Source organism: Rhineura floridana, chromosome 3 (genome assembly GCF_030035675.1).
Source record: "Rhineura floridana isolate rRhiFlo1 chromosome 3, rRhiFlo1.hap2, whole genome shotgun sequence".
NCBI classification, from domain to species: domain Eukaryota; kingdom Metazoa; phylum Chordata; class Lepidosauria; order Squamata; family Rhineuridae; genus Rhineura; species Rhineura floridana.
Genome location: NC_084482.1, coordinates 219,304,746 through 219,330,573, shown reverse-complemented (window position 1 = coordinate 219,330,573; position 25,828 = coordinate 219,304,746). Strand labels below are relative to the sequence as shown.

The following is a 25,828-nucleotide window of genomic DNA, read 5'->3' as shown; positions in this document are numbered from 1 at the left end:
TGGTTCCCAGTTCCTTTTTTGCTTGAAAGTTCAAAACACTAAAAAAGAAAAGTTGACAGCTACAGCAACTTCAAGCCAAAGTTAACATGTCTCTGATGAACCCCAAAATATATGTTGGGGTACCCTGTCTGATATATCACTGTGATCGGGGCACTCTCCCTGTCAAGAATAACGATACATTTATGCAATCAAAATCATCAGGCTTCTGATATTATCATAAATGCCTAATGATGTCATAAAATCATAAAAAATAAGTAACTAGGGGTGCCCACACCAATAGCGGGAGAAGACTGAGCCAAAGTAGGAATTGAGCACTTCTGCCTTTTCTTGGTCATCTGTTGCCATTTTGCCATCCTCATGGAGTAGCTGTGCCACCATTACTTTTCTTTTGTCTTTTTCTATGCACATACCTGAGGAAAGCTTTTTTGTTGCTTTTAGCATCGCTGGGAAGCCTCAGCTCATTCTCAGCTTTAGCCTTCCTGACGCCATCCCTGCAATTCCGTGATACCTGCCTGTACTCTTCCTTTGTAGCCTGGCCTTCTTTCCACTTCCTGTACGTGTCCTTTTTTGTTTTCAGGTCCTCACTAAGCTTTTTGTGAAGCCACATTGACTTCTTCTGCTGTTTTCCCCCTTTTTTCCTTGTTGGAATTGCTTGCCATTGCGCTTTTAGAATTTCCTTTTTTAGAAACTCCCACCCATCTTGGACTCCTTTTCTCATTAGGCTCGCTTGCTATGGAACCGTACTTACAATTGTTCTGAGTTTATTAAAATCAGCTTTCCTGAAATCCAGGGTGCATGTATGGCTACTCTCAGCTTTTGCTTCTATTAAAATCAAGAATTCAAGTATGGTGTGGTCACTTTTCCCCAGAGTTCCCGTAACCGCCACTTCATCCACGAAATCATCTCTGTTGGTAGGAATCAAGTCCAGGATAGCTGATCCTCTGGTTGCTTCCTCCACTTTCTGTAGGAGAAAGTTATTTCAAACACAAGTCAGAAATTTCTTGGAGGGGCCGTGTTTGGCAGAATTTGTCTCCCAGCAGATATCGGGATAATTGAAATCCCCCATTAGTACTACATCATGTCTCCTCAAAACATTGGCAATTTGCTTTTCAAAAGTTACTTTTTCATCTTCGTCTTTGATTGGGTGGTCAGTAGTAGACTCCAAGCACCACTCCCCTCGCAGGATTGTCACTTTGTAGTGGTGAGTGGTCTTGTGTGTTCCAATGAACCCTGTGAGCGATGCTGTCGAGAGTGATGTGCTCCAAGCAGGGTCACCCATGGCAGTAGGGTCAAGGGAGAGGAACCAGACAAAGAACGATCCAAGAATGTCCTCAACGGCAGAACAGGCGGAGGATAACAACGTGTGTGAAGGTATGAACGGCTGTGAAGGTAGATGAAGGCTGCAGCAGATAAAGGACTTCCAGTTGTCATGGTATCCATGCCATTGCATCAAAGCCTTTTTCTGTCAAGATTGTGTGTTGATCGTCGTGCGCCGATCTCCCCACATAAAACAAATTCACACACAGGCGTCTTCCAACCAAATTAACTTGGAAGACAATCTGACTCGGCCACAGGTGATCGCCAACCACCCAAGCACCTCATTCCTTTTATTACTTGCCCCATTAATTTTAACCCAGATGCTCTCGGTGGAGCTACAGAACAAAGACAGACAAAAACACGAAAGAAAATATAAGTAACTGGGGGTGCCCACCCTGCGATCAGCTCTGGGCCAGGACAAATCATGTACCCCAGGAATGGGGAGGGTGTCCTCTAGGAGATACCAATGCATCCCATGCAGCCCAGAGCTTCGACTGGGTGCAGGGCACGGATGAGGGCATCTACTCAAAACCAAAATAGACAAAAACATGGAAAAAAATAAGGAACTGGGGGTGCCCACCCCAAAGTCTGCTCTGGGCCAGGACAAATCATACACCCCAAGAAAGGGGAGGGTGTCCTCTATAACATACCAGTGTGTCCTGCCTAGCCAAGCTTCCCCTGGGCGCAGGGCACAAATAAGGGCATCTACAGGAAACCAAAATAGACAAAAACTCACTGAAAACAATAAGAAACGGGGGGCCCACAAGAAAAACCATTCCAGAAAGTGGCATCTCACAGAGGACAATATCCACTTTGCTCAAGTGAATGATTTTTCATAGCCCACAGCAGATTTTGGTCACTGCAAATTACATCTTGTCCCCTATTTACTCTTCATTATTTTAGCTGGGAAAGATGGGCATCTCATAGAATACACCCTCCCCTATCCTGGGGTATATGATTTGTCCTGGCCCAGAACAGATTTTGGGGTGGGCACCCCAGTTACTTATTTTTTTCTGCATGTTTTTGTCCATTTTTGTTTTGCATAGATGCCATTATTCATGCCCTGTGTCCAGCAGAAGCTCTGGGCTAGGCGAGATGCACTGATATGTTATAGAGGACACCCTCCCTTTCCTGGGGTGTATGATTTGTCCTGGCCCAGAGGAGATTTTGGGGTGGGCTCCCCCAGTTACTTATTTTTTCCTCAGTGTTTTTGTCTAGTTTGGTTTTCCATAGATGCCATTATTCGTGTCATGCACCTAGGAGAAGCTCTGGGCCAGGTGGGACACACTAGTATGTCAGAGGGGACACCCTCCCCTTTCCAGGGGTGTATGATGCATCCTGGCCAGAGCAGATTTTGGGGTGGGCATCCCCAGTTACTTATTTCTCTCTGCCTCTTTTTGTCCATTTTGGTTGTGCATAGATGCCATTATTCGTGTCGTGCACCCAGCAGAAGTTCTGGGCCAGGTGGGACAAACTAGTATGTTACAGGGGACACCCTCCCCTTTCCTGAGGTATATGATTCGTCCTGGCCCAGAGCAGATTTTGGGGTGGGCACCCTCAGTTACATATTTTTTCCTGAGTGTTTTTGTCCATTTTGGTTTTCTGTAGATGGCCTTATTCATGCCCTGTGCCGAAGAGAAGCTCTGGGCCAGGTGGGACACACTGGTATGTTATAGAGGACACCCTTCCCTTTCCAGGGGTGTATGATGCATCCTGGCCAGAGCAGATTTTGGGGTGGGCATCCCCAGTTCCTTATTTCTCTCTGCCTCTTTTTGTCCATTTTGGTTGTGCATAGATGCTATCATCCGTGCCCTGCGCACAGCAGAAGCTCTGGGCCAGGCAGGATACACTGGCATCTTGTAGAGGACATCCTCCCCTTTCTTGGGGTGTATGATTTGTCCTGGCCCAGAGCAGATCTTGGGATGGGCACCCCCAGTTACTTATTTTTATGATTTTACAACTTCTATGCATTTATGATAATATCAGAAGCCTGATTATTTTGTTTGCATAAATTTACTGTTATTCTTGATGGTGGAGTCCCCCGATCACAGTGATATATCCTACAGGGCTCCCCAACATATATTTTGGGGTTCAGAGACATGTTAACTTTGGCTTGAAGTTGCTGTAGATGTCAACTTTTCTTTCGTAGTGTTTTGAACTTTCAAGCAAATTGGGAACTGGGAACCAACTTCAGCGCTGTGTCAACATCTGTGTCTTTGATGATGAATTTCAGGGCCTTAAGCTTGGAGATTCAGGCACTTCATAGTTGCAACAGAGCTAAGTCGACAACGGGGCGCTAAATGGGCCGTGTCTTCATGTGTCCTCCTTTGTCCTTTGGTTCAGCTGTGATAGTTGAATAGTGAGGCTCTTCTTTCACTACCTTCATTCTACCAGCCCTCCCCAGTTTCCTATTCTGTTGGAATTAAGGTCACCGTTTAATTCAGGAAAGCAGAAACGTGGCCTTGCCCTCCTTGTTTTAGGGTAGCCCGGCAGACAAACTGTTTAGCGAGTGACATTTTTCCTGAAATGGGTGCAAATTGGTGGGCGCTTCTTCCCGCTCCCTCTTCCTACACCAGGTGTAAGTTCCCTACTAAATCAGAGGGTGTTATCCATGTTTCTCCACACCACACCCCTTTATGGCACATCCACAGTGTACATGGGAAGCATATGGCTTCCTCCAAAGAGTCCTGGGAGTTGTAGTTTATTAAGGATGCTGGGAATGTAGCACAGTGAGGAAAAACTATTCTCCAGGATTCGTTGGGGCAAGTCATGTGCTTTACATTTGTGTTGCATGTGCTTTAAAGGTCTGTGTGATCTTACACTTCTATCGTGGGTCCTCTAAGCTTTTTTTCTACAGCAAAAATTCCCAAATGTTGAGACCCTTGATCATTTTGGTTGCCCATTTCTCTACCTTTTCCACCTCTAGAATACTATTTATGTGGTCACGCAACCAGAACTGTAGACAGCATTCCAAGTAGGATCACGACTTAGATGTGTATTCACTAATACGCAAAAAACCTTGTGGTTTAAGAATGTACCTATAGCCCACAGATATTTCTACCAAACTTTAAAAAGCAGGGAACTTGGGCAGCTATAGTGAATGCACCAGGGGAGCAGGAGACCTGACCTCCTCTCTGAGATATTGGACTGCCCTACAAAGTTGTCAAAATGCAAACACCATTTGGGTTGGTCTTTCACAGTCCAATCCACTTGCTGTGTAGCTTGGAAGAATTTGGTAACATGTGCCTCTGAGCATATGGTGAGTGGTGGCAATACCTGCCGTCTCCAAAGATGGATAATTATATTTTTGTATGTTTGTTGGTGTTCTTCTTACTTTGCTTCTTTCCTGTGTTACTAATGTTTCTACAGAGAATCTAAACCAGAAAATTCCCCCCCTCCTTATTCATCCTAGAAATCTGTGTCAAATGTATTTTTATTAATTTCAGATCCTTTTTATTGGTCATTGTCATGTGATGGTGAAGACAACTTTTGTGTTTTATATTGGAGGTTAGAACATAAGAACATAAGAAGAGCCTGCTGGATCAGGCCAGTGGCCCATCTAGTCCAGCATCCTGTTCTCACAGTGGCCAACCAGGTGCCTGGGGGAAGCCCGCAAGCAGGACCCGAGTGCAAGAACACTCTCCCCTCCTGAGGCTTCCGGCAACTGGTTTTCAGAAGCATGCTGCCTCTGACTAGGGTGGCAGAGCACAGCCATCATGGCTAGTAGCCATTGATAGCCCTGTCCTCCATGAATTTGTCTCATCTTCTTTTAAAGCCATCCAAGCTGGTGGCCATTACTGCATCTTGTGGGAGCAAATTCCATAGTTTAACTATGCGCTGAGTAAAGAAGTACTTCCTTTTGTCTGTCCTGAATCTTCCAACATTCAGCTTCTTTGAATGTCCACGAGTTCTAGTATTATGAGAGAGGGAGAAGAACTTTTCTCTATCCACTTTCTCAATGCCATGCATAATTTTATACACTTCTATCATGTCTCCTCTGACCCGCCTTTTCTCTAAACTACAAAGCCCCATATGCTGCAACCTTTCCTCGTAAGGGAGTCGCTCCATCCCCTTGATCATTCCGGTTGCCCTCTTCTGAACCTTTTCCAACTCTATAATATCCTTTTTGAGATGAGGCGACCAGAACTGTACACAGTATTCCAATGCGGCCGCACCATAGATTTATACAACGGCAATATGATATCGGCTGTTTTATTTTCAATACCTCTCCTAATTATCGCTAGCATGGAATTTGCCTTTTTCACAGCTGCCGCACACTGGGTCGACATTTTCATCGTGCTGTCCACTACAACCCCGAGGTCTCTCTCCTGGTCAGTCACCGCCAGTTCAGACCCCATGAGCGTATATGTGAAATTCAGATTTTTTCCTCCAATATGCATAATTTTACACTTGTTTATATTGAATTGCATTTGCCATTTTCCCACCCATTCACTCAGTTTGGAGAGGTCTTTTTGGAGCTCTTCGCAATCCCTTTTTGTTTTAACAACCCTGAACAATTTAGTGTCGTCAGCAAACTTGGCCACTTCACTGCTCACTCCTAATTCTAGGTCATTAATGAACAAGTTGAAAAGTACAGGTCCCAATACCGATCCTTGAGGGACTCCACTTTCTACAGCCCTCCATTGGGAGAACTGTCCGTTTATTCCTACTCTCTGCTTTCTGCTTCTTAACCAATTCCTTATCCACAAGAGGACCTCTCCTCTCATTCCATGACTGCTAAGCTTCCTCAGAAGCCTTTGGTGAGGTACCTTGTCAAACGCTTTTTGAAAGTCTAAGTACACTATGTCCACTGGATCACCTCTATCTATATGCTTGTTGACACTCTCAAAGAATTCTAATAGGTTACTGAGACAGGACTTTCCCTTGCAGAAGCCATGCTGGCTCTGCTTCAGCAAGGCTTGTTCTTCTATGTGCTTAGTTAATCTAGCTTTAATAATACTTTCTACCAGTTTTCCAGGGACAGAAGTTAAGCTAACTGGCCTGTAATTTCCGGGATCCCCTCTGGATCCCTTTTTGAAAATTGGTGTTACATTTGCCACTTTCCAGTCCTCAGGCACGGAGGAGGACCCGAGGGACAAGTTACATATTTTAGTTAGCAGATCAGCAATTTCACCTTTGAGTTCTCTGAGAACTCTCGGGTGGATGCCATCCGGGCCCGGTGATTTGTCAGTTTTTATATTGTCCATTAAGCTTAGAACTTCCTCTCTCGTTACCACTATTTGTCTTAGTTCCTCAGAATCCCTTCCTGCAAATGTTAGTTCAGGTTCAGGGATCTGCCCTATATCTTCCACTGTGAAGACAGATGCAAAGAATTCATTTAGCTTCTCTGCAATCTCCTTATCGTTCTTTAGTACACCTTTGCCTCCCTTATCATCCAAGGGTCCAATTGTCTCCCTAGATGGTCTCCTGCTTTGAATATATTTATAGAATTTTTTGTTGTTGGTTTTTATGTTCTTAGCAATGTGCTCCTCAAATTCTTTTTTAGCATCCCTTATTGTCTTCTTGCATTTCTTTTGCCAGAGTTTGTGTTCTTTTTTATTTTCTTCATTTGGACAAGACTTCCATTTTCTGAAGGAAGACTTTTTGCCTCTAAGAGCTTCCTTGACTTTGCTCATTAACCATGCTGGCATCTTCTTGGCCCTGGCTAAGGTTATGTTCTATTTCTATTTTGGGTGCATTAACAGTTGAATCTGAAACTGCAGACTGATCACAATATGCTGCTACTTTAGCAATGACTCTAATTGTTGGAAAAAAGAGGATGCATGTTTTCAGCCTGCTATGTTTAAACCACTTTATTTAAGGCAAGGTGTTCATGATCAATTAAAAACATAGAGCACATCTAGAATTTTGCTAGAATATATTTCACCTTCCACTGTCTTATCTTGTGCAAATTGAGATACTTCTGAGGTTCACTGGAGACTATTTTGCAGACGTCAGTGCCATTATTCCACAATTATGTTTGGAGTTTTTTTAGTATAAATTTTGCAAAGTGTTGCTGTACTTCACATATTCATAGAAACAAAAGCAAAAGAAAATGATTTCCTATAGGAAACTTCACTAAAATTGCAAAGTAAATCAGACATATTTAAAGTGACCATCTCAACTATATCAACTGCCTTAATAATGCTGCTTCCTCCAGGCTAAAACAAAATCAGCACAGGACATATCTTCTTTCTATTATTTGGGCTGATTACAGGTGTTGCCACCACTCAGCATATGCTCAGAGGCACATGTTACCAAATTCTTGCAAGCTACACAGCAAGTGATTGGACTATGAAAGACCAACCCAAATTGTGTTTGCATTTTGACAACTTTGTAAGGCAGTACAATATCTCAGAGAGGAGTTCAGGTCTCCTGCTCCCCTGGTGCATTCACTATAGCTTCCCAATTTCCCTGCTTTTAAAAGTTTGGTAGAAATATCTGTGGGTATAGGTACATTCTTAAACTGCAAGGTTTTTTGCGTATTAGTGAATTTCCTTGCTTTTTAATCCGGGAGGTAAGAAATGGGATCCTGCGGAAGTTTGCTGAGAATGGATTGATTATTTGCATGCTTATTGAGTTAAGTGGGATTTACACACACACACACACACACACACACACACACACACACACACACACACACACACACACACACACACACACACACACACACGGCAATCATGCTTAGGATAGGTGAAACTGACCACAGGGGATAGGAGCAGGCAGGAGGGGGAGGGGAGACAGATGTGGTCATTTGCATGTTTATTGAGTTCAGTGGGATTTACTCCCGTGCAATCATGCCTAGGACAAGTAAAACTGACCATGGGGAGGGAAGCCTGAAGTGGACAGGGGAGGAGGCAGAAGGAAGAGGGCAGGGGAGGAGAAAGGGAGAGGAAAGGGGAAGGAGGGAAAAGGTAGGTCTGATCATTTGTATGATTTGAGTTGAATCAGATATACTGCTATGCAATCATGATTAGGATAGGTAAAACTGACCAGGCTGAGCCTGGCAACCAAGATGTCTTCTGTATCTTTCAAAGTTGTGCTGGGGGAAGGGAGAATTCTACCTTGTGGTTTTTCCCATTACAATGTTGCAAAAACACCTGCACTTGGCTGATTTTCTCTTCTCCTAAAGATACAGGATCAGTCTCAGGCCCTGAACCTGGCAACCCTACCTCCCACCCAAATTTAAAACCAAGCTGTCCCTGGTGACATCCACACCAGGCCTCTATTACATTTTGGACAATCATTATCTATTTATCTATTTATTTAGTGTATTTATATACCGCCCCATAGCCAAAGCTCTCTGGGTGGTTTACAATAACTAAAAACATGAAAAACAAATATACAAATTTAAAAACACATCTTTTAAAAACAATTTAAAAGAATTTATCATGGCTTCTCTCAAAGGCATGGCTCAAAGCCAATCATGGCTTCTCTCAAAGAATCCTGGGACGTGTAGTTAGTGAAGGGTGCTGAGAGTTGCTAGGAGACGCCCTGTTCCTCTCACAGACCTTCAATCTGAGTGGCTGACTGTTCATCCACTCTGGCCGCTGCAGCTCTCTCAGTGGAACAGGAGTCTCCTCTCAGTACCCTTCACAAACTACACTTCCCAGGATTCTCTGGGGGAAGCCATGACTGTCTCAAGTGAAATCAAGTCTGGTGTGGGTGTGGCCCTCTTATTAGCCAAGCCCGGCAGCTGTGAGGCTTTTAGAACACTGACAGTTGGTCCTTACTGAGCATGCCCCGCATTATCATAGGCTTCCAGACAAAATGTCTTAAATTAATTAAAGATCAGCCAGGCATTTTTTTTAACTTTTAAACTGCAGTAGATGAAGGTCAGAGTATGGGGCAAGGTCAGTATTAGGATTACAGGTACTCTGTGAACATGGCCGATTTTTAATGAATTTCAACAGATTATGAGAACTCTGGCAGAGAAAAGTCCAAAAGGGCTCTGAATAGTAATAGTAAGTTTATTACGGTCAATGACCAGAAAGATATATCATACAGACAGACAGACATAGGTATTACAAAACAGGGTTAACTATACAGTAGCCACTAAAAGTATGCATATACAAGATATTTAGGCAGATGCTGCAAGGTGCGGTGGTCCCTGGCTTATCAGTACTTTGCGTAAGTCGATCGCTGCAGCGACCTTATATGTAATACGAGAATCTGTGTCTGCAAGAAAATAATGCATATAGGAAGTTATGTCCCTATCCGGCAAATTCTGAAGAAAAGGGGTAATAAATCGTCTGCTGAGATCACTATAAAATATACATTCTAGTAAAGCATGGTTTGCGGTCTCAATAGCCTCTGTATTGCATGGGTAATAATGTTCAGCAAGGGGAGTTTTACGGTACCTTCCATCTAAGAGAGCAGATGGAAGAACATTATATTTGGCCAGTGCGAATGCCTTTCTGAGCCTAGGAGTATGGAGAGAGATTAAATACTGCGCCAGGGAGAAAGGCTTTAAAAGTGGATTAAAAACAAAATTATAGTCAATAAGAGATAAAAGGTGTTGGAATTCCACATCAAAGATTCTCTGCGTAATATCCGCCAGAGCCTTAGATGGTCCGGAGGCTAAAATATTTGGGGGAGAGAAGCCTAGAAGAGCAAGTTTAAGAAATAGAGATTTCTTCCATTTTGATTGGTAAAAGTCCAGCAACACAAGTGGGGCCAATCCAACTGGGGCAAAGATCAATTTGAGCCAATACCTAAATTTGAGTATCCATATGCGAGCCTCGATTGTTGGAAGGCCAGCCTCGAGGCGTAGTTTTGTGTTGGAAACACAGGAAGGGGTGCCAAAGATGCTCCTAAGAAACTTAGATTGTACAGTTTCTAAGGGAGTATAGGTACCATAGGTACTTGTCTGGGCACCATAGAGCAATTGTGAAATCACTTTAGCGGAGAACACTTGTAGCGCAGATGGCACATATTGGCCACCATTCGTATAGAAGAAGGACAGAAGAGCCTTGGTAGTCCTCTTAGCAATCGCACTAGCATTCTTTGCCTGCCAGTGCCAAAGTCCAGAAGAGTGAAGGGTAATTCCCAAATACCCGTAGGATGAAACTTTTTTGATGGGAGTGCCATTTACATGCCATCGATGTTGCAGTCTCTTCCTAGTGAAGACTACAACCTTGGATTTGCTGTGATTTATCACCAGCAGATCCTTGGTGCAATAAACAGAAAGAGCTCTCAGTAAGCAGCGCAGGCCAGTGCTTGACAGCAATAGAAGGACCGCATCATCAGCATACAGTAATATTGAAAGGGGTCTATTTGCTAAGGTGGGATGATGCATAGGGCTTTGCATCAGGCTTTTGATTAGGGAATTTATGTAAAGGTTGAAAAGAGTTGGAGCCAAGATCCAGCCCTGTTTGACTCCCTTAAGAGTGGGGATAGGTTTAGTAAGATTACCCGCTTGATTGCATCTGATCCGTATCTGGGAGTTTTGATGAAGGCCGCGGATCAAAGCTAATAGGCGTCTATCTATGAAGGTAGATTCAAGTTTGGTCCAGAGCTTGTCTCTCGGGATGGAGTCGAATGCCGCCTTAAAGTCGATGAAGGCGGCATAAAGGTATCCCCCTGGCTTGGCAGAGTATTTTTCTATGAGATGTTGTAGCACAAAGACAGCTTGTTCCTCCTCCAAGATATTTTCCTGTTCCATCCAAGACTGAAGCTTAGTCAGTAAGTGGCTAGCATATAGCTTACTCAGGATGTTCAGGAGAGTAATAGGCCTATAGTTAGCTGGATCCGACCGACTGCCCTTTTTATAAATTGGGATGACAGTGGCATAGCTCCAATCTTCTGGAATGCAAAGGGTTTGGTCAGAGCTTGGAAAAGTTACTTTTTAAAACTACAACTCCCATCAGCCCCAGCCAGCATGACCCCTGGACTGGGCTGATGGGAGTTGTAGTTCAAAAAAGTAACTTTTCCAAGCTCTGGTCAATACTTGTGAAAAGGGTTGCTAGGACCGGGGCCCACCACTCAGAATTAGCTTTAATTACTTCTGGAATAATATTATTGGGCCCCGGTGCTTTATGTGGTTTCAAACTAGCAATTAGGGAATTTATTTCACTAACAGAGACTGGGGGCCAAGTTGGTAGTTCAGTTGGCGGTATCTCTGCCCTTTTTCTTCTTGATAGGCAAGAGGAGAAAATATCCTGAAAGTATGACTCCCATGTATTTGCCGGGATATGGTAAATCACTGCAGTGGTCTCATTTACCCATGCCCCAGACACAAGCTTCCAGAAAACAGACGTGTTTCTAGACCTGGAGGCGGCAATCAGAGACTGCCAAAGATTAATCTGGGCTGCTTTTTTTTTTTTAATTAGAAGTTTATATTCCTTTTTTAAAGCAAGGCACTCAGCTGGAAGACCTGGCAGATCATAAAATCTATATTCCCTGTATTTTTCTACAAGCAGTTTCTTCAAATTAACACACTCCTTATCAAACCATGATTTGGAGACTCGAGGACAAGTGGCGGACTTTGCCGCTAGGTGGGAGGTCAGGCAGAGTTGTACATCCGCGATGAGTCCTGGTATGCAACTAACATTGGTTCTCCAGGATCAGCCGTTAAAAGCTGTTCACGACAACAGAGGAAGCGATGCGAGTACAGTAAGGATTTCAGGTTCTTTTCCACTTTTTGCGTCCATCTAACGCACGAAGCTCTTACATCTGGAGTCATATCCAACGTTATAGGTTGATTGGTGCAGGAGATACAAGAGTCACAGCCTATCAGCAAAGTCAGGGGGAGGTGATCGCTGTCTGGGCGATCACTGACCGTGCATCTTAAAATTTTACTGAAGAGGTCTATGGATACAATAAAGAAATCTATTGTTGAGGCTCCTAGGCTGGATAGATAGGTAAATTCACCGTTATTATCACCTTTCGCGGATCCATTTACTAAAACATAGTTCAGTCTAAAAAGTGATTTTATGAGGCAGAGACCAGCATAGTTGAAACCCGGTTCTTTAAAATGACGAGTTGGCAGAAAAGGAAGCTCATCCGGAGCAGGGGAGACTTCGTGAAAATGAGCATACAGAGCATCATCACTAGGGCCTAATCTAGCGTTGAAGTCACCCACTAACACCATCTTCGCCTGGGGGTGGAGCAATGTGTGCTTATCTATATAGGCCTCTAGTTCATGGAAGATTTTGCTAATTCGGCTTCTTTGGCGGGTTGGAGGAAGGTAAACATTCATTAATAACAAGCATATCGAAGGGAACGTAAGGACTATTATTATTATTATTATTATTATTATTTCAATTTATATACCGCCCTTAGCAGAATAGCTCTCAGGGCGGTGAACAAACAAGATAAAATACAATATATCATAGTAAAAAATCAGAAAAACATGTACAAACAAACAACAGAAAGCACAACAAAAACGAAATACAACACAAATTAAGAAGGATACATGTTAAAAGTAGAAAGATTAAGAAAATTAAAAGATTAAAATGCCTGGGAGCATAAAAAGGTCTTTACCTGGCGCCGGAAAGATAGAAGTGTAGGCGCCAGGCGTACCTCTTCGGGGAGCCTGTTCTTCTTGAAAGAAGAAAAAGCTAATGAAGAGGATTCTGCTGAAGTAGAAAAGTAGAGATGGCACTAGCACTACCCAGGGTAAGGATAGATTAGCCTCATATCTCATTACTGCATACTGTGAATTAATTTCCCTGTACACTCAGCACACTAGAAAAAATGTGCATATTTCATGGTGAAACCCTGGATGAAGTAACAGAAATCCAGAAGATGCATTCAAGATAGATTTTTAAATGTAATTTATTTATTTATTTATTTATTATTTCAATTTATATACCGCCCTTAGCAGAATAGCTCTCAGGGCGGTGAACAAACAAGATAAAATACAATATATCATAGTAAAAAATCACAAAAACATGTACAAACAAACAACAGAAAGCACAACAAAAACGAAATACAACACAAATTAAGAAGGATACATGTTAAAAGTAGAAAGATTAAGAAAATTAAAAGATTAAAATGCATAAAAAGGTCTTTACCTGGCGCCGGAAAGATAGAAGTGTAGGCGCCAGGCGTACCTCTTCGGGGAGCCTGTTCCACAACTCAGGGGCCACCACAGAAAAGGCCCTAGATCTAGTAACCACCCTCCGGGCTTCCCGATGAGCTGGTACCCGGAGGAGGGCCTTAGATTCTGAACAAAGTAAACGGGTAGGTTCATAGCGAGAGAGACGTTCCACAAGGTATTGAGGTCCCACGCCATGTAAGGCTTTATAGGTCAAAACCAGCACCTTGAATCTCGCCCGGAAGCAAATAGGGAGCCAGTGCAGACGCGCCAGAATAGGTGTTATATGCGAAGACCGACTGGTCCTCGTCAATAGTCTGGCAGCTGCGTTCTGCACCAGCTGAAGCTTCCGAACTGTCTTCAAGGGCAGCCCTACGTAGAGCGCATTACAGTAATCCAATCTTGAAGTTACCAGAGCATGAACAACGGAGGCGAGGTCGTCCCTGTCCAGACAGGGGCATAGTTGGGCTACCAGACGAAGATGGTAAAATGCATTCCGTGCCACCGAGGCCACTTGGGCCTCGAGAGACAAGGAAGAATCGAAAAGAACCCCCAAACTACATACCTGTTCTTTCAGGGAGAGTGTAACCCCATCCAGAACAGGGTGAACATCCACCATCTGAGCGGGGAAGGTGTTCATCAGCAGTGTCTCGGTCTGGTCTGGATTGAGTCTCAGTTTATTAGCTCTCATCCAGTCCATTATCGCGGTCAGACAACGGTTCAGCACATCAACAGACTCACCTGAAGAAGCTGAAAAGGAGAAATAGAGCTGCGTGTCATCAGCATATTGATGGCAACGCACTCCAAAACTCCTGATGACCGCACCCAGCGGCTGCATGTAGATGTTGAAAAGCATGGGGGACAAGACCGACCCCTGAGGGACTCCACAATGGAGAGTCCAGGGTGTCGAGTGATGTTCCCCAAGCACTACCTTCTGGTGACGGTCCGCGAAGTAGGAGCGGAACCACTGCCAAGCAGTGCCCCCGACACCCAACTCCGCGAGTCTCCCCAGAAGGATACCATGGTTGATGGTATCAAACGCCGCTGAGAGATCAAGGAGAATCAACAGAGTCACACTCCCCCTGTCCCTCTCCCGACAAAGGTCATCATACAGGGCGACCAAGGCTGTTTCGGTGCCAAAACCGGGCCTAAACCCCGATTGAAACGGATCTAGATAATCGGTTTCATCCAAGAGCGCCTGGAGCTGGCCGGCAACCACCCGTTCCAAAACCTTGCCCAGAAAAGGGACATTCGCCACAGGTCTATAGTTGTTCAAGTTATCTGGGTCCAAGGAGGGTTTCTTTAAAAGAGGTCTCACTACTGCCTCCTTGAGGCTACCAGGGACTACTCCCTCCCTCAAGGAGGCATTAACCACTTCCCTGGCCCAACCGGTGGTCCCAGCCCTGCTAGCTTTCACTAGCCAAGATGGGCAAGGATCCAGAACAGACGTGGTTGCCCGAACCATTCCAAGCACCTTGTCCACTTCCCCAAGCTGCACCAACTGAAACTCATCCAATAATGAAGGACAAGGCCGTGCTCCGGACACTTCAATGGATTCATCTGTCGCAACATCGGAGTCAAGATCCCTGCGGATACATGCGATCTTATCTTGAAAGTGTCCAGCAATTTCGTTGCAGTGGGCTTCTGATGTTTCCGTAGTATCGTGGGGGCCAGAGTGTAACAGCCCACACACAACTTTAAAAAGCTCTGCTGGGCGGCATAGGGATGATCTAATAGAGGCAGCAAAATAAAGCTTCTTTGCTGTCCTTACCGCTTTTGTATACAACTTATTGGTGGCACTTACCAAGGCATGATTGTATCCACTGGGAGTTTTCCTCCATCTGCACTCCAGCCTCCTCCTCTCATGTTTCATCGCTCTCAGCTCCGGGGTATACCACGGAGCTGTATGAGCTCTACAGCGGAGGGGGCGCGCAGGAGCGATCGTGTCAATTGCCCGGGTCATTTCCGTATTCCACAGTGTGACCAGGGCCTCGACAGGAGCACCAGTCCTATCAACCGGAAAATCTGCCAGAGCCCTCTGAAAACCTGCAGGATCCATCCGGGTCCGGGAGCGGATCAACTTAATAGATCCTCCACCTTTGCAGAGGGAAAGAGCCGCTGTAAGTCTAAATCTCAGCAAGCGGTGATCTGTCCATGACAATGGGGTAGATGAAAAACACCCCACCGCCAGATCACCATCTCCATGTCCAGTGGCGAAGATCAAATCAAGAGTATGTCCCGACACATGCGTTGGGCCGGTAGAAAATTGAGACAGCCCCATTGTTGTCATGGAGACAATGAAGTCCTGAGCTGCGCCAGATAAGACAGCCTCAGCATGGACGTTGAAATCCCCCAGTACCAAAAGTCTAGGGGATCTCAAGAGCACCTCCGAGACTATCTCTGTCAGCTCAGCTAAGGAAGCTGTTGGGCAGCAAGGTGGACTAAGGACATTGCGAGGCCCGGTAGGTAGTCTAAGGAAGTGGCATGGGCTCTAAGGTTTGTAGCAGTCAGCACACTCAGGCCACCTTTGGGGCGGCCGCCTTTGTCACTAGGAGTAGCTGCCATCAAATAGACGGAGAAGCCGTCAAGTTCTAGTGTCTCAGTACACCAAGTTTCCTGGAGAAAGATAATGTTGTGCTTGTTTAGGTAGTCCGAAAAGGAAGGATCTGCTTTTTTAGACTTCCATCTGCGATATTCCAAGTAAGAAATCTCAGCCGGGAAGCTTAACTGGTGGTTATAGTATAGATATTCCACTCGGAGAATGTCTCCCAAGGAAAAAAGACCTGGAGTGACTGTTCCCAGGATTCCCAGAAGATGGATTTTACGATCATAAAGTGCAGTACAACCCCAGGGTTTAGGGTAATTGGAAAAAACAAGTTTCTGTCGGCTAAGAACCAGAGCCCATTTAGTAACAGGGGGTCAACGTTGAGGTGAATTTGTTACGTGTAATATGTGAGACCAAGGGTCTTGTTGGCCTGTCTTCTGGCACTGAGGAAAGTCAATAGGTATGGGAGGCAAGGGGAGAGGATGTGAGACTACAGCATTCATGGCTGGTTTGTCTACTTTAAGTCTTACTGGTTGAGCAGGGGATTTCCGTCTCACCTCTCTTTTCTGGTTAGGAATGACATCCAGCAGTTGAAAGAGTTTGGTAAAATTCATTTTGCTACGGCATTTGTACTTGAAGGATTTAATATTCTTGCTTTTCTTAGATGAAGAAGAAGAGGTCTTCTTAGCCGTCTTGAGATATTTGATTCATTTATTTCATTTGTTGTTAAAGGCAGTCTCTGCCAGCCTGGTCCCATAGTTCTTAGAATTAGCGCATCGAGATGTTTGTATTGGTCCTGAACATAAGAACATAAGAAGAGCCTGCTGGATCAGGCCAGTGGCCCATCCAGTCCAGCATCCTGTTCTCACAGTGGCCAACCAGGTGCCTGGGGGAAGCCCGCAAGCAGGACCCGAGTGCAAGAACACTCTCCCCTCCTGAGGCTTCCGGCAACTGGTCTTCAGAAGCATGCTGCCTCTGACTAGGGTGGCAGAGCACAGCCATCATGGCTAGTAGCCATTGATAGCCCTGTCCTCCATGAATTTGTCTAATCTTCTTTTAAAGCCATCCAAGCTGGTGGCCATTACTGCATCTTATGGGAGCAAATTCCATAGTTTAACTATGCGCTGAGTAAAGAAGTACTTCCTTTTGTCTGTCCTGAATCTTCCAACATTCAGCTTCTTGGAATGTCCACGAGTTCTAGTATTATGAGAGAGGGAGAAGAACTTTTCTCTATCCACTTTCTCAATGCCATGCATAATTTTATACACTTCTATCATGTCTCCTCTGACCCGCCTTTTCTCTAAACTAAAAAGCCCCCAATGCTGCAACCTTTCCTCGTAAGGGAGTCGCTCCATCCCCTTGATCATTCTGGTTGCCCTCTTCTGAACCTTTTCCAACTCTAGAATATCCTTTTTGAGATGAGGCGACCAGAACTGTACACAGTATTCCAAATGCGGCCGCACCATAGATTTCTACAATGGCATTATGATATCGGCTGTTTTATTTTCAATACCTTTCCTAATTATCGCTAGCATGGAATTTGCCTTTTTCACAGCTGCCGCACACTGGGTCGACATTTTCATCGTGCTGTCCACTACAATCCCGAGGTCTCTCTCCTGGTTGGTCACCGCCAGTTCAGACCCCATGAGCGTATATGTGAAATTCAGATTTTTTGCTCCAATATGCATAATTTTACACTTGTTTATATTGAATTGCATTTGCCATTTTTCTGCCCATTCACTCAGTTTGGAGAGGTCTTTTTGGAGCTCTTCGCAATCCCTTTTTGTTTTAACAACCCTGAACAATTTAGTGTCATCAGCAAACTTGGCCACTTCACTGCTCACTCCTAATTCTAGGTCATTAATGAACAAGTTGAAAAGTACAGGTCCCAATACCGATCCTTGAGGGACTCCACTTTCTACAGCCCTCCATTGGGAGAACTGTCCGTTTATTCCTACTCTCTGCTTTCTGCTTCTTAACCAATTTCTTATCCACAAGAGGACCTCTCCTCTTATTCCATGACTGCTAAGCTTCCTCAGAAGCCTTTGGTGAGGTACCTTGTCAAACGCTTTTTGAAAGTCTAAGTACGCTATGTCCACTGGATCACCTCTATCTATATGCTTGTTGACACTCTCAAAGAATTCTAATAGGTTACTGAGACAAGACTTTCCCTTGCAGAAGCCATGCTGGCTCTGCTTCAGCAAGGCTTGTTCTTCTATGTGCTTAGTTAATCTAGCTTTAATAATACTTTCTACCAGTTTTCCAGGGACAGAAGTTAAGCTAACTGGCCTGTAATTTCCGGGATCCCCTCTGGATCCCTTTTTGAAGATTGGCGTTACATTTGCCACTTTCCAGTCCTCAGGCACGGAGGAGGACCCAAGGGACAAGTTACGTATTTTAGTTAGCAGATCAGCAATTTCACCTTTGAGTTCTTTGAGAACTCTCGGGTGGATGCCTTCCGGGCCCGGTGATTTGTCAGTTTTTATATTGTCCATTAAGCTTAGAACTTCCTCTCTCGTTACCACTATTTGTCTCAGTTCCTCAGAATCCCTTCCTGCAAATGTTAGTTCAGGTTCAGGGATCTGCCCTATATCTTCCACTGTGAAGACAGATGCAAAGAATTCATTTAGCTTCTCTGCAATCTCCTTATCGTTCTTTAGTACACCTTTGACTCCCTTATCATCCAAGGGTCCAATTGTCTCCCTAGATGGGCTCCTGCTTTGAATGTATTTATAGAATTTTTTGTTGTTGGTTTTTATGTTCTTAGCAATGTGCTCCTCAAATTCTTTTTTAGCATCCCTTATTGTCTTCTTGCATTTCTTTTGCCAGAGTTTGTGTTCTTTTTTATTTTCTTCATTTGGACAAGACTTCCATTTTTTGATGGAAGACTTTTTGCCTCTAAGAGCTTCCTTGACTTTGCTCGTTAACCATGCTGGCATCTTCTTGGCCCTGGCGGTACCTTTTCTGATCTGCGGTATACACTCCAGTTGAGCTTCTAATAGAGTGTTTTTAAACAACTTCCAAGCATTTTCGAGTGATGTGACCCTCTGGACTTTGTTTTTCAGCTTTCTTTTTACCAATCCCCTCATTTTTGTGAAGTTTCCTCTTTTGAAGTCAAATGTGACCGTGTTGGATTTTCTTGACAATTGGCCAGTTACATGTATGTTTAATTTAATAGCACTGTAGTCACTGCTCCCAATCGGTTCAACAACACTTACATCTTGCACCCGGTCCCGGTCCCCACTGAGGATTAAGTCCAGGGTTGCCATCCCTCTGGTTGGTTCCATGACCAACTGGTCTAGGGAATAGTCATTTAGAATATCTAGAAACTTTGCTTCTTTGTCATGACTGGAACACATATGCAGCCAGTCTATGTCCGGGTAGTTGAAGTCACCCATTACTACCACATTTCCTAGTTTGGATGCTTCCTCAATTTCATATCTCATCTCCAGGTCTCCCTGAGCATTTTGATCAGGGGGACGATAGATCGTTCCCAGTATTAAGTCCCTCCTGGGGCATGGTATCACCACCCACAACGATTCTGTGGAGGAGTCTGCCTCTTTTGGGGTTTCGAGCTTGCTGGATTCAATGCCTTCTTTCACGTATAGAGCGACTCCGCCACCAATACGTCCTTCCCTGTCCTTCCAACATAGTTTATATCCAGGGATAACCGTATCCCACTGGTTTTCTCCATTCCACCAGGTCTCCGTTATGCTCACTATATCAATGCTCTCCTCTAAGACCAAGCACTCCAGTTGTCCCATCTTGGTTCGGAGGCTCCTAGCATTAGCGTACAGGCACTTGTAAGCAGTGTCTCTCTTCAAGTGTCTTTGGCACTTGTGGTTAGGCCTGTGGTAATTTTGCTCTTCTGAATTGATATCCTGTGCCCCTGCTCTCACAATGCCTACTTCTAGGCCTACCCCTTTTAAAATTTCATCATTTCTTTGGTTTTTATCCCAGGGGGGAGGTTTATTCCGAACCGGACCTTTCTCAGCTCCTGTCGGGTTTCCCCCCTCAGTCAGTTTAAAAGCTGCTCTGCCACCTTTTTAATTTTAAGTGCCAGCAGTCTGGTTCCATTCTGGTTCAAGTGGAGCCCGTCCCTTTGTACAGGCCCGGCTTGTCCCAAAAAGTTCCCCAGTGCCTAACATATCCAAACCCTTCCACCCGACACCATCGTCTCATCCACGCATTGAGACTGCGAAGCTGGACCTGTCTGGCTGGTCCTGCGCGTGGAACCGGTAGCATTTCAGAGAAAGCCACCTTGGAGGTCCTGGCTTTCAGCATCCTACCTAGCAACCTAAATTTTGCTTCCAGGACCTCACGGCTGCATTTCCCCATGTCGTTGGTGCCAACGTGCACCACGACCACTGACTCCTTCCCAGCACTGTCTACCAAACTATCTAAACGACGGGCGATATCCGCAACCTTCGCACCAGGCAGGCAAAACACCTTGCGGTCTACACGCCCATCACACACCCCACTGTCTATGTTCCTAATGATCAAATCACCCACTACAAGGATCCCTCCAGCCCCTGGAGATATATCCTCAGCACGAGAGGATAGCTGCTCATCCCCCAAGGAATGGGTCCCTTCTAAGGGATCGTTTCCCTCTTCCTCAGCTGGATGCTCTCCTTCCCCGAGACCATCGTTGTCCATGATAGCAGGAGAGCTATCATCGTTGGAGTGGGACACAGCTATAACGTCCCTGAAGGCCTCCTCCACACACCTCTCTGCCTCTCTCAGCTTTTCCAGGTCCGCCACCTTGGCCTCAAGGAAATGAAGTCATTCCCGGAGAGCCAGGAGCTCATTGCACCGAGAGCACACCCACGACTTCTGTCCAACAGGCAGATAGTCGTACATGCTGCAGGCGGTGCAAAACACTGGAAAGCCCCCACACCCCTGCTGGCTTCTTACCTGCATAGTTTTGTTTAAGGTTTATTACGTCAATGGGTTGGAGACTGCGGTTTAGTTGAGGTCAGGGAACAGACGGGCAGAGTGGGGGGCCCTGGCCTCCTCGCCCTGCTGCCGAACTCGCTCTGCTGCTTAACTCGCCTTGATGCTTTGTTATTTGGGACTACCTCAAGCTCGTGGAGCAGTCCTGGGCCCGTCTGAGTGCCTCTAGATACAGTCCCCGCAGATCGGGTGAATTTACTGGAGGCCTCTACTAGGATGGAAAGAAGGGTGTTTGATTCAGACAGGAAAGACTTCATTAAATCTATGTCTTTAGCTAGCATAAAGAACCAACAGTCAAGAGGAAGGTCTCCGACCGGGAGTGATCTGTTTACATCTTCTGAAAGTTTGGGAAGGTGATGTGAGGGGGTGGGAGGCAATGCTTCCTTACAAGGCAAGCGGCTAAGGGGGTGTTGGAAACCCTGTTCAGGTTCAGAAAGATCTGCTGCTAGCAAGACAGTTTCTGAATGAGTCCTGTTTTCCACAGCAGCTAACTCTGAAGCCAGGTTTGTTGAGGGAGGGTCAGGGGATCCCAGTTGCAAAGCACCTTTTAAGTCCAAAGACCAGTCAAGGGGGATATTTGTCAAGGGAGATGTCTCTTGGATTTGTGCTTGTGTGGTCAGAAAGGGTACTGTGTTCCCATCCGATATAGGGGTTCTAGAGCTGGAAATCTCACTTGCCTCACTTCCCTCAGGGCTTTTCTCATCCCCCACGACTTCTAAGCTCCCCTGCCCAGTTCTGGAGCCAAAAAAGGACTTGATCTTGGTTTGTTTAAGTTTCTTGGAGTGCAAGGCAAGTTCCATAGGGACCAAGCCCAAAGTTTTGTAATTCCTCCTGGTAAAAACCATAGCCCCAGCAGTTAAAAGTTTAAAAAATTAAAAATGCCAGAATTAAAACAGAAAAGGGCGGAGTACTCAGAGCCGCATAGGTATAAGTAAAAGAGTTATTTCGTTGTTGTTACTGTTGATAAGAAGGCTAAGAGCAGAGAGTTGTAAGGAGATGTTTTAGAGTCTTTCCTTATTTGTTTATACAGCTGGCGCTAGATCAAAGTCCCACAATATATCTTTCACTCTCCCTCGGCCTCCAGTGAGCAGCATTAGCCTTTAGTGTTTACAGAAGCAGCTGGGACAGAGATGGAAAAACTTGCATCCAAATGCAGCGGGAGAAACCCCATCAATTACTCACTCAAAAGATGAATTCAAACAGTTGGTTAGTTTGAGGTAAAGTAGTTTAAAAATAGAAAAATGCTGCAGGGATATCTCAGATTTGCTTACCGATGGCTGCCATCTTGAAGCTCCTCCCCCTGATCGGGGCTCTGAGGTTTTTTTCTCTCTTTTTAGACTTTGAACTCTCAATTCTCTCTGACTCTTTTGTGTATCGCCATGAAAATTGACAGGGTTGTTAAGCATGTGTTTCTGAGTTCAGGACTATATGTTTTGTAAGGTTTTGTTTTGAAATGAGCTTATGGGAAGCCTCAGAATGGCATGCAGGGGTATTTTCCATTTAACATTGCGGAATGTGAAAAATCCCCGCTGGCTATAGTATTCATGAGAGGGACATGTTACCAAATTCTTCCAAGCTACACAGGAAGTGGATTGGACTGTGAAAGAGCAACCGAAATGGTGTTTGCATTTTGACCAATTTGTAGGGCAGTCCAATATCTCAGAGAGGAGTTCAGGTCTCCTGCTCCCCTGGTGCATTCACTATAGCTGCCCAATTTCCCTGCTTTTTAAAGTTTGATAGAAATAGATGTGGGCTATAGGTATGTTCTTAAACCGCAAGGTTTTTTGCTTCTTAGTGAATTTCCCTGCTTTTTAATCCGGGAGGTAAGAGATGGGATCCTGTCCAAGTTTGCTGAGAATGGATGGATCATTTGCATGCTTATTGAGTTCAATGGGATTTACTCCCCTGCAATCATGCTTAGGATAGGTGAAACTGACCACAGAGGATGGGGAGGGGAGGAGGAGGAGGAGGGAGGGGAGGACTGGGTGGGGAGCAGGCAGGATGGGGAGGGAAGGAGAAGGACAGGTTTGATCATTTGCATGTTTATTAAATTCAGTGTGATTTACTCCTGTGCAATCATGCTTAGGATAGGTAAAACTGACCGTGGGGGGGGAGGGAGGGAGGGGGGAGGGAGAGGAGAGGAGAGGGTCTGATCATTTGCATGCTTATTTTCAATGGGATTTACTCCTATGCAATCTTGGTTAGGATAGGAAACACTGACCATGGGGGGGGGAGTGGGAGTGGGAAGGAGCATATTGGAGGGGGGCAAAGGAAGGTGGAGGGGAGGGCAGGTTTGATCATTTGCATGCTTATAGAGTTCAATGCTATTTACTTCCATGCAATCACGTTTAAGATAGGTAAAACTGACCATGGGGAGGAAGAAGGGGAGGAGGGGGAAGGGGAAGGGGAAAGAGGGGTTGGAAAGGGATGGGGAGTGAGGGGCAAAGGAAGGGGGAGGGAAGGGGTGAGAGGAGGGGATAGGAGGATGTAGAAGGGAGGGTGGGTTTGATCATATGCATATTTTTTTAGTTCAGTAGGATTTATTTCTATGCAATCATGTTTGAAAATGAAAATGGACTGCCTTCAAGTCAATCCCCACCTATTGTGACCCTTTGAATAGGGTTTTCATGGTAAATGGTATTCAGAGGTGATTTCACCATGCCTTCCTCTGAGGCTAAGAGGCAGTGACTGGCCCAAGGTCACCCAGTCAGCTTCATGGCTGTGTGCGGATTTGAACTCTGGTCTCCCAGGTCATAGTCCAACACTGACCCAGGGAAGGGGCACGGAGTGGGAGGGGAAGAGATTGGGTGTGTGGGCACAGGGCAGAAGGGTAGCCCCTTTCCTTTCCAAAAGGAAAACATTGTAAACAGAATCATTCTTTTTCAGGCTTTCCCCCACCTTTTTATTCTACAGCAGACACATGTAGCCTCCCACCCAAATTTAAACCAAAGCTTTCCCTGGCCACATCCACACCAGGCCTTTATTTCACTTTGGACAGTCACAGCTTCTCCCAAAGAATCCTGGGAAGTGTAGTTAGTGAAGGTGCTGAGAGTTGCTAGGAGACGCCCTGTTCCCCTCATAGACCTTCAATCAGAGTGGCTGACTGTTAAACTGTTCTCTCAGGGGAATAGGAGTCTCTTAGCACCCTTCACAAACTACACTTCCCAGGATTCTTTGAGGGAAGCCATGACTGTCTCACATGAAATCAAAGTCTGGTGTGGGTGTGGCCCCCTGATTAGGCAAGCCCAGCAGCTGTGAGGCTTTTAGAACTCTGACAGTTGGTTCTTACTGAGCATGCTCCGCGTTATCATTGGGTCCCAGCCAAAATTTATTAAATTAATTAAAAATCAGCCAGGCCTTTTTTAAACTTTTAAACTGCAGCAGATGAAGGTCAGAGTATGGGGCAAGGTCAGTATCAGAATTACAACAGATTATGAGAACTCAGAGAAAAAAGTCCAAAAGGGCTCTGAGGTTTTTTCTCTCTTTTTAGACTTTGAACTCTTGATTCACTCCGACTGTTTTGTGTATCGCCATGAAAATTGACAGGGTTGTTAAGCAAGTGTTTCTGAGTTCAGGACTATATGTTTTGTAAGGTTTTGTTTTGAAATCTCTCGTGGCTGTATAATAATGGCATTATGATATTGATAGTTTTATTTTCAATCTGGGTCTTAATGATTCCTCAGATGGAATCCACCAATTTCATAGCTATAACATCAGTACCTTAATTGAGGCATCCTCTATGTCCTCGAGTTATCTCTCCTGTCAGTCACCACCGGTTCAGTTTGGATTTTTTTCTTCTGTGCATCACTTTACACTTGCTTACATTTAATTGCATTTCCTCTTTAATACCCAAGCCCGCTTGGAGAGTTCCTTTTGGAGTTCCTCACAATCCTTCTTTATTTTAATCACCCTGAACTTGATATCAATAGTAAAGCTGGTTACCTCACTTCTCACCCCACATCCATGTCATTTAGAAACAAGTTTAAAAGCACAAGTCCTAATCCTGATGATTGGCGGGGGGGCACTTCTTACATCCCTCCATTGGGAGAACTGTTCATTTATTCCTGCTTTCTCCTTCCTGATCTTTAAACACTTACTGATGCATGAGAGCTTATTTCCTCGTATCCCATGATTGATGTGTTGCACTCCATGTTTCGTAATTCTGTCTTTGATAATATTTTCCACTACTTTTCCCAGAACAGCTCATAGGCCTCTGATTTCCCAGATACCTTCTGTGTCCTTTTGGCTTTCAGACTGTAATACATTTGCCAATCCATACGGTAGCAAGTCTTTGAGACAAGGTACATATTTTTGTTAGAAGATCAGCAATGTCTGCCTTCTTACTCCCTTCCCGGCACCAACCATTGAATGGTCTGACACTGTCTTTGGCACTATGTCTGCTGACCACAAATTTGAGAGCATGCAGGCAGATATTAACACATGATGCAGCCAGTTAAATCAAAAATACCCCCATGCCAATCTGATGCTTCCCATAAGCTCATTTAAAAACAAAACCGTACAAAATTCGTAGTCCTGAACTCAGAAATGTTTGCTTAACAACCCTCCCAATTTCCATGGTACTACACAAAACAGTCAGAGAGAATCAAGAGTTCTGCTGGGAGGAAGGGCAGGACACAAATTAAATCATTGATTGATTGATTTTATTTGTATCCTGCCCTTCCTCCCAGCAGGAGCCCAGGGCGGCAAACAAAGCATTAAACCACTTTAAAATATCATAAAAAACAGAACTTAAAATACATTAAATCAAAAACAGCATTAAAAACATTTTTAAAATAACAGCTTAAAGAAAGGGTTAAAAACATTATTAAATAACATATTAAACAATTCTGACACAGATGCAGACTGGGATAGGTCTCAACTTAAAAGGCTTGTTGAAAGAGGAAAGTCTTCAAAAGGTGCCGAAAAGATAGCAGAGATGGTGCCTGCCTAATATTCAAAGGGAGGGAATTCCA

General features: G+C 44.7%; 1 protein-coding gene across 2 annotated transcripts in view; it reads left to right on the top strand.

The window, feature by feature from the left end:
- Positions 1-25,828, top strand: part of LOC133381666 (zinc finger protein 420-like) — a 43,520-nt gene that overhangs the window by 425 nt on the left and 17,267 nt on the right. The window lies entirely within an intron of this gene.